Source organism: Phacochoerus africanus, chromosome 5, assembly GCF_016906955.1.
Source record: "Phacochoerus africanus isolate WHEZ1 chromosome 5, ROS_Pafr_v1, whole genome shotgun sequence".
NCBI lineage: Eukaryota > Metazoa > Chordata > Mammalia > Artiodactyla > Suidae > Phacochoerus > Phacochoerus africanus.
In genome coordinates, this window is record NC_062548.1 from 79,714,562 (window position 1) to 79,723,996 (window position 9,435).

A 9,435-nucleotide genomic window follows, 5' to 3' on the forward strand; every position below is an offset into this window, starting at 1 on the left:
TTATAACATCGTAGAATAAGAAATAAACCCAGGAGTTCCCAGTGTGGCTCAGTAGGTTAAGAACCCAACATAGTTTCCATGAGGATGCAGGTTTGATCACTGGCTTCACTCAGTGGGTTAAGGACCCGCTGTTTCCATGACATGGTTGCAGACCCAGCTCAGAGCCTATGTCGCTGTGGCTGTGGTGTAGGCTGACAGCTACAGCTCTGAATCTACCCCTAGCCTGGGAACTTTCATATGCTGCAGGTGCGGCCCTAAAAAGAAAAAAAGAAAGGAAGAAAGAAAAAAGAAATAAACCCAAGTGATTCTTTTATTAAATGGCAAAGACTTTGTGCAGTGCTTGGGGGTCGGTGGCCAGCATCCTCCTCCCCTGGCCTGCTATGCGCCTACGCAGAGCTGACCCCAGGTGGGACCCTTTCTCCCAGAGACTGTATCAGTGGCTCTGCTCTGATGCTCAGGCCTGGTGGTTCCATCACATGGCATTGCATTGAGAAACCAGAGTGGAGGAAAAAAAGAAAAGGGATCCTGAATAAACTGGGAGGCTAATAGGGGGAGAGGGTCCAGCGAGCAGATTTATTTGTTTTGTGAATTATCAGTACAGTCCCTTTGGGGTCCAGCTGATAAAGTGATGCAGATCCCAGCACCACAGAAGAGGAATGAGTCTGAGATACAGAAGAGACTAAGGGATGTATTATGAATATTAATACCTGAGTTAACAAGGCCTTCAATGTGCCATCTTTGGATGGAAGCCTCAAAGGAACCTGTGTCTCAAAATGGTCTTGAACCCTGCTGAATCATAATCTTCCAAAAGCTGACAAATTGCTCTCTTCTGGGGCCAGAAATGAACTTCAACGTGGACATTTTCCAGGGATAAGGATTTAGAGGTTAATAATAATAATTTAATTGAAATGTTTTGAAATCAGGAAACTATATTTCTGTCGTTTATCATTTACTGAAATGGAATTAAAACCTTAGCCATCGATGGAGACTAGGAAGTCAGGAAACAAACAATGTCAGACACATGTATTCATCTACTCACTCACTGGACAACTGCATCACAGTGCAGGCTGCACCCAGGGAGTGCGCTGAACTTGGGAGGCAGAAGGGAAAAGAAATATGTAAAGAAACAGTTTACCAGGAAAATACTGTACAAAGTGACTTCCATGCACTGCCCATTCAATTCTCCCAATCCCATGATAAAGTGGGTTCTTTCATTATCCCTTTTTTATAAATGTGGAAACCAAATCTCAGAGAGGATAAAGAACACGCCCCAGTTTAAACAAAACATTCATTGGTTGGGGCCAAGATCAAAGCTTATTTTAACCTGGCTCCAAAGTCCATGCCTTCCCTCACTATCCCTCTGTGAACCTAGAAGAACTTGGGTTGCAGTGGGGTCACTGGGGGTTTGGCAGTAAGTAAAGACAAGGTTATACAACTAGGTAAGAGATTCATATGAAGACAGGAGAATGAAGCCAGGATTCCCCCGGATGTGACATAACCGTCATGGCTCCCTGACACTGTGAAGGCTGATAAATCCACTGGAAAACCCTTCATCCTTCCTTTACCCCACGCGTGCTTTCAACTTGCCAGGGGGCTCTCCGTTGTCTTTGCCCCAGGCCCTTCTTCCTGCGAGTGCTTCTCATCTTGCATCAGCAATACTTGTGTTAGGATATGTTGGATTAGAAAGTGCATTTTACATATGTTTTTGCCATTAGATTGAGAACATCTCAAGAGCAGAAATGAGTCAGATTTATTTGCCCCAACTTTTAGCACAGTGCTAGCACCTAGCAGGCGTCTGTGATATAAATGAGTTAAAGAATGACTCTAAGGACTTGAGAGATTTGGTCTTGTTTTGTTTCGAATGACAAGACCAGTTTTACTGCTTTGGGTTAAACCAGTGGAGACAAGACCTGGGGTGAAGAGAGGGGGCAGGGGAAGTGGGTGAATGTATCCTTCTGGCCATAGCTACCCTGGGAGACCTACAGATCACCTACTCAGGAGCTGGATGCCCACTGGAGTTCAAGGCGCAGCCCAAGGCTGAGAAGCAGGGCTCCTCCTCCCCACAATTCCACTGGTGGGGTCACTTGCATAGGTCTGAGCACTGAGAAGGTGTGCAGTGATGATCTCCACTGGGGCGAGTGTCTTCAGGAAGGCTTCTTGGAAGAAGAGGCTTCCGTCTTCTTCTTGGGTGCTGGCACCGGCTTGCATCAGCACGTCACGGTCAGTTGATTGGCGGATCCTGACCTCCAGGTAGTAGATGCCACATTCACATTATAAAGTGAAACACAATAGGGGCAAAGGAAAGTAATATGAGAAGAAAAGACGGAAAACAGAGTTTGGGGTCAGCTCATGGAGGTCATTCACTAAGTGCAAAGTTAAGGGATTCGGACCTTCTAGGTTATAGGTCATGGGCGATATGGAGGTGACGCAGGTTCTGGCCAAGGGAGTGGCATGCTCTTCGGGGTTTAGTGAGTTTACCTAGGGCTTAGCCCCAGAAAGTCTGGGAAGCAGAAAACCAGTAGGGAACTCACTGATAAGTGACAGGCTTAAGTCACTAGCACTTAACTTTATCCTTTCCTTGAGACGTATTCCTAATGAGCACGGGTTGAAATACTGGCCATATCTACTTGAATAGTAACATGTATGTTCACAACTCAGTAAGCCAGACACGCTTGTTTTTTACATGTTACCAACAGAATGGGTCAAAAAGAGGCTTTTTTTTTTTCTTTTCTTACTCTACAGAGAGCTTTAGGGGCGGGTCGATAGTAACACAGCCGGCAAGTGGTGGAGGCGGGCCTTGATCCCAGGGAACTTCCTTCCGAATGAAGGATCTGCCACCATCACCTGAATACCTCACAGGCTTTTCAAACTAAATGCCAGATATCCCCCTGTGGTGCACTGTGGCGCCAGTTCAATACCTGGTCCGGGAACTCCATATGCCACAAATGCAGCCAAAAAAAATTTTGGAATTAAAACTCCCAAACTCACTCCTTCCCAGACTACTCCATCTCAGTATATGCCATCATAATCCACCAACTGCTAAAGCAAAAAGAAAAAAGAAAGTTACAGTTATCATTCACACTTACATTAATTCTACCCCTCTCCCCAACCTGACTACCAGCAAGCCCTAGCAGTCCTGCTTCCAAATGCATCTCCTTCTACCCCCACTCCTCTCTGTCTCTTTGGCCTCCGCCCTGGACTAAAGCACCACCAGCTGTCATCTGGACGACACCAACCACCTCCAGATAGAAATGTGCATTTCTGGAGTTCCCATTATGATGAAGTGGAAATGAACATGATTAGTATCCATGAGGATGTGGGTTCCATCCCTGGCCTCCCTCACAACGCTGTGAGCTGTGGTGTAGGCCGCAGACACAACTCGCATCCCACGTTCCTGTGGCTATGGTGTAGCCCGGCAGCTATAGTTCCGCTTCAACCCCTAGCCCAGAAACTTCCATACCCCACATTAGTGGCCCTAAATACAAAATAAATACATAAATAAAAATAAAATAAAAGAGATCCCCTGTACCAGCTCTGTACATGGCACCCAAAGCAATCTTCTAAAAATGGTAACAACGCCCATCCTTCCTTGCTTGAAAGCATCCAATGGCATCTCTTACTTCTCTTGGTCCTGACCAGTAGCATCTGGTCTTCTCACTCCCCGGAATGTTCTTCTTTGCTTAAGTGACTTCTCAGCAGTCAAGTCTCAGGGACTGTCACATCCCCAAGAGGCCTTCCATGATCACATTGCCTGATGAAGTCACCTTCCCAGGCCTTGTTATCATATCACACGGTCTTACTTCTGCATGACTTTCCTCCTGACTTGTCTGTGCCTTCTTTCTTTGTTTACTGTCACAGGTCTGAGTCTTTCATCGGAGAACTAAACTCTCTAAACACAGTGGCCTTTCTTCCTTTTTTTTTTTTATTTATCTCTTTACATGCAGGAATTAAAACAGAGTCTGGCATCAGGTAGGTGCCAAATAAAATAAACATTTGCTCCTTATTCTCTGTATAACATGGGACAAATGATCTGCCTCCCTAAAATCTACCCTCTGGGGGGTGGGGGGGGGGGGTCATAAGATTTCCACGACGTGAATTATGTGAAGTGCCTAACACCTTATTTTGCACATGTCAAGAGTTCAATGCATTTCTGTCCATCTCTCCAATACCCAGAATGCATATCCATGTGTTACAAGATTGCCTTCAATTATTTATTTCGCTGCTTGCTTCTGTTACTGATAAGCATCCCTCCTGCTCTGCTAACACTTCCCTTCTCTCATGCTCCATTATGCTTCTTTTTCTATTGTCTGAAACAGCCCTGGGAAAAGAGGTGGCTCCCGGGGTGGGATCATGTGACCAGGAAAGCAGATTTTGCTAGTCAAGAGTGTCCAATAAAAATGGGAAGTGGCTTCCGAAATGTCTCTGGAAGTCTGTGGGTTGCATTCACGATATCGTCCCAGATTAAGTCAATGCAAATAGCAGATGTATTTTGTAGCAACAAGACAAATGTTCAGCAGAATTAAAGTTATTCATGTGTAGTCACACTGGGAATATTTGCATGATATTTCACTAATTGCTCCAAAATCTGACTTGTAGCGAATAAACAAATGGGAAAAAAAATAAATAAACCAGCAAGAATTAGCCGAAGGCCTCTCTGGTTTCCCTTAAGCTCTCGGTGTCTTTCTTCAAGCCCTTAGCCGTTCACTCTGAAAGCCCAGTGGCCTTTCCCAGTCTGCCAAGCATTTTCTTGGACCCATTATTTCTGCGGAGATACTCATGTTTCTCCTGGTCATGAGAGGTCTTCCAAAAGCAAGAGGTATTTCTTTCCCTGACTCCCAGCACCCTCCTCAGACCTCAAATGTCTCCTTAGATCTCCTAAGGAAAGCATCATATTGCTAGATTACACCACTTAAAAACAGTGTCAGTGTGTCAAAATTTCTTAAAATACGAGGATTTTTGGTCAATATATTCTAAGTGTGTTACTTTCTGAGAGCTGACATAATAAAGTACCACCAACCGGATGGCTTTAAAGAACAGAAATGTTTTATCTCACAGTTCTGGAGACTAGACATCTGAGTCCAAGGTATTGCCAGAAGGGGTTCCTTCTGAGGAGCCCCAAGAAAATGTCTGGTCCAAGTCTCTCTCCCAGCATCTTGGGACAGCTGGCAATCCTTGGCATTCCTTGGCTTATAGATGCATCACTCCAAGCTCTACTACCACCTCACATGGAGTCTTCCTGTGTGTCTCTGTCTTCACACGGCTGACTTCTCATAAGGTCGCTCCTCATATTGCATTAGAGGCACACTCTGCCCCAGTACGACCTCATCTGTGATGTAATATATTACATCTGCCACCTTGGCTGCACAATGATTTTCAGGGGAGGTTTAAGTATGCTGATGCCCAGACCAGTTCAATCAGCCTCTCTAACAAGGGGCCCAGATAACAGTATCTTCAAAGTTGCTCTAGATTCCTTCAGATGAGTCCATCGTGCAGCTAAGTTTGGGAACCATGCTTTAGATTAAGATGTTTGTTTTTTCCGAAGTATGGAAGGTGAGGAACTTTCAGCTTGCTTACCTTGAGATAGAAGTGGGAAGGATGAAGGGAAAACCAAACTCTATGAGTGTTCAGTTTAATACAACTGCACTCTCAAAAACAAAACAAAACGAAACAAATCCCCCACAAATTCCTTATCCAAATACATCCCTTTCCATGATGGTGGTAAAGGTCTAAAGGATCTGTTTTTGGTCACCATATTTTTTTGAATGGCTGTGCTAAGGCCAACAGTGGACATCAAGACTGTACTTTTTCTTCTTATTCTTTTTAGGGCCATCCCTCCCCCACATGGAAGTTCCTACACTATGGGTAGAATCGGAGCTGCAACTGCCAGCCTACACCCCAGCCACAGCAACACCAGATCCAAGCAGCAACTGGAACCTACACAGTCCCTCACAGCAACACTGGATCCTTAACCCACGGAGCGGGGCCAGGGATTGAACCTGTGTCCTCATGGATACTAGTTGGGTTCGTTACCACTGAGCCACAAAGGGAATTCCCAAGACTGTATTTCTTTATGTATTTCTTTATAAGGCTTTGCTGAAAGTAAACAAGAGTGTAAGTTAAATCATCACCCTCCCCCACTCACCCATCCCCAATACACACACTTAGAAATCTCGTCTAGAATGTGTTAGTTTTCTTTTTTCTCATAACTTTAAGACTGAAACTCTCCACAAATTAAAGTTTCTCCTAAGCCAAATATACAAAGCCTTATCTGATATTCCAGAAGCCAAATCCTTAAACCCAGCCCAAGCACAACCTAGTTTTTCTTTCTAAAAAAAAGGGCCCCAAATAGTATTCCTACAGGAAGCATAAACTGTATTGCCAGAAGTAATAGCAATCTCTTTAGCTATATCCCCTAGGAGTCACTTCAGTCTATTTTCCTAAGTGCTGTATTTTTAAAGCTCTGTTGCATACCTGCCTCTTAGACATACTGAACTGAACATTCTAAATTCTGAGCACTTAGTGGTGTGAGGTTGGTTGAAGATGTACCCTTGGAAATGTGAATCCCTTTATCAGTCACTATTGCTATATGAGTCACTGGTAAAGAATTATTCACAGAGCCCCTGGCTTCAATTTAGAATTCATCCTGCTGTTATGCTTAATGGTAGATTGATTATTTTTCAAAAATATTTACTCCCAATAATGGCCCATATCCATAGGAGAAATATATTGTCCTGACTTTAGTCTCAATTATGTGACTTGCTTTGCCAACGGGACCTCAGCATCTATGATATAAACAAAGGCTTAACATTTGCTTGTACAGATGAACTTTCCTCTCTGCGCCTCTGTCTTTCATAAACATGAGAAGAGCTTGTGCCTAGAATGAATGATCGCATAGACAGCAGACCTGAACTCAGCCTACAATGAGGAACTGGGCCTAGCCGACCCACAGCTTGAATCAGAATCACTTCACCAAGCCCAGCCTAGATTAGTCAAATCCCACACCACTACCCATAATTCTGTGGGAGAGAAGAGATGACTTTATGTCAAACCAGTATATGCTGGAATAGTTTGTTATACAGCAATAGTTAACTGATACACACTAGGAGACATGTATATCTCCAAGTATACATGTCTACTGGTATAGAGAGAAACTGGTTTGAAAACTCACTTCACATGGTCAATTCAAAATATTTGTTGAAGTGGGTGCTAGGATGAAAAATTGATTTTATGCTACAGTTCATCCTGCTATTGCAACCATCACTGAATATCTATTGTCACACGTGTAAGTAAAGCAAATAATTATTTTTCTGAATAGCAATCTTAGATGGTACAAAATTCTCTCTCTTTGAAACTGAATGGAAAAGCTGGCTTTGGCTTCATTGAGGTACAAATATCAGTTTTTCTACTGGTTGTAAGGTCATTAGAGCCACCATTCACTGAGCATTTTACTACATATACCTTATAAATTGTATCTCAAAGTACAAAGTTCTACACTTAGGTAGTTGTGATTATTTAGCTCCATTTTAGGGATGACAACAGTCTCGCACTGAGGCTTGGAATGTTTTAAGTAACTTGCCCAAAGGTACCAAGCTGAGAAGCAGCAATGTTTGGATCCAGCTGAAATCTGTCCAGTTCAAGAGCCTAACTCTTACTACTGCCTCTGAGATTTAAAAAGACAAATGTGCAAAGAGAATGATGTAATAAGAATAATGTCATTATGAGTTCCTGTCGTGGCTCAGCAGTAATGAACCCAACTAGCATCCATGAGGATGCAGATTCCATCCCTGGTCTTGCTCTGTGGGTTAAAGGATCCAGCATTGCTATGAGTGGTGGTGTAAGGTTGCAGATGCAGCTCAGGTCTGGTGTGTCTGTGGCTGTGGTGTATGCCAGAGGCGGTAGCTCTGATTCAACCCCTAGCTTGGAAACTTCTGTATGTTACAGGTGCAGCCGTAAAAGACACCCCCCCCCCCCAAAAAAAAGAATGATGTCATTAACATGGTTCTATTCCAGTGGAGGATAAGTCATAACATAAATCTCTATGACAAAATATGACTTTCTGGTTCCCCTCTTCTATCAACCATCCTGAGTTAATGTCTCAGATGTAAATATTCAATATAATTGAAGAAATACATCTTTGGCCATAATAGGCCCCAGGACTTATGCTCATGCTTGGAATTATAGTTGAGTTTAGGACACAGTTCTTTCTTTAGAGGAGCTTTCAGCCTAGTAATTAAGCGATGTTGAAAAGACCCTCACCAAAATCCCAGTGTGAGCTCCATCATGTTCTGAATGTGGGGTGAACAGATGTTCTGACTAATGATTGCTGGGGTGGGAAGAGGGTGAGGGTTGGGGAGTTAGTTCCATTTACTCACTGAGAATGTGCATTCCTTCCTGAAGGCAGCCAGCAGCCAAGGAAGAAGACAAATTCCCAATTAAAGGGGAGATCAAGCTGTGTGAGATTGCTGACTCCAGTGAGAGCTGAAAGATAACGGCTGCACAAAATGCTGAGCTTCAGTCCACGGTGGAAAGACCAGATGAGCAGCACACCCTGGCCTGGTGACTCAGATGAGAGCACTGTTGGCCAAAAAAATAATAAATTAAGGACAGGAAAAGAATCTCATGGTTCTGTTGAGCATTATAAGACTCTCTCCTTCCTAAAAGGATTAAAAGTTTATTAAATCAAAATATTTTGCTTAAGTGAAAAACAGAGTTGTAATACAATGTTATGGTGATATTATCTTAATGGTTAAAGTTTCTACTGCCCCAAGATTAGAGATCACGACAGATCAAAACGTAAGATTTTCTTCTACCAAAGAATCTGACATTCCCCAGCCCATCTTTTTTAAATCCAGTCAAAAGAGGAGGCGTCATCTGAGCAGCTCCTTGCTTCTCCATACCAGTTAAAGAGGAAGAAAGGGAGTTTGCTAAAGGCATTTCACAAGTGGAACGGCACTGTCAAAAGGTATTTATCATGGAGAGAAAGCATCCAGTGTTCCACAATTTTTCTTCGCCGATTCAAAATAAATTGTTCTAATCCTAATTGTTTCATAAACAATTACCATCAGTGTAGATGGATATAATCCTGCACAGAAGTATCAGGCAGAGTAATCAAAAAAATATGGAATGTCTCTTTGCAGGAAAAAGTCAAATGTGCACTCACTCATTCTGTTCATAATTTTGATTCCAAATGTGACAGGATCCCAGTTATATCACTGATGACTTTATATAAATTACTTTACTGATTTGAATTTCAGCTTTCATACCTGTAAAATGGGAATAAGAAACCAACTGAAAGTGCTGTTATAAGGGTCAAATGAAGACACTTAAGGCCCTTGGCAAGACAGAGAGGAGAAAATCAATAAATACTATCCATTATGATTATCACTGCTCACGCTTGCAATTCTGCTATTGCTTATGTATCAGTTATGTTTGTCA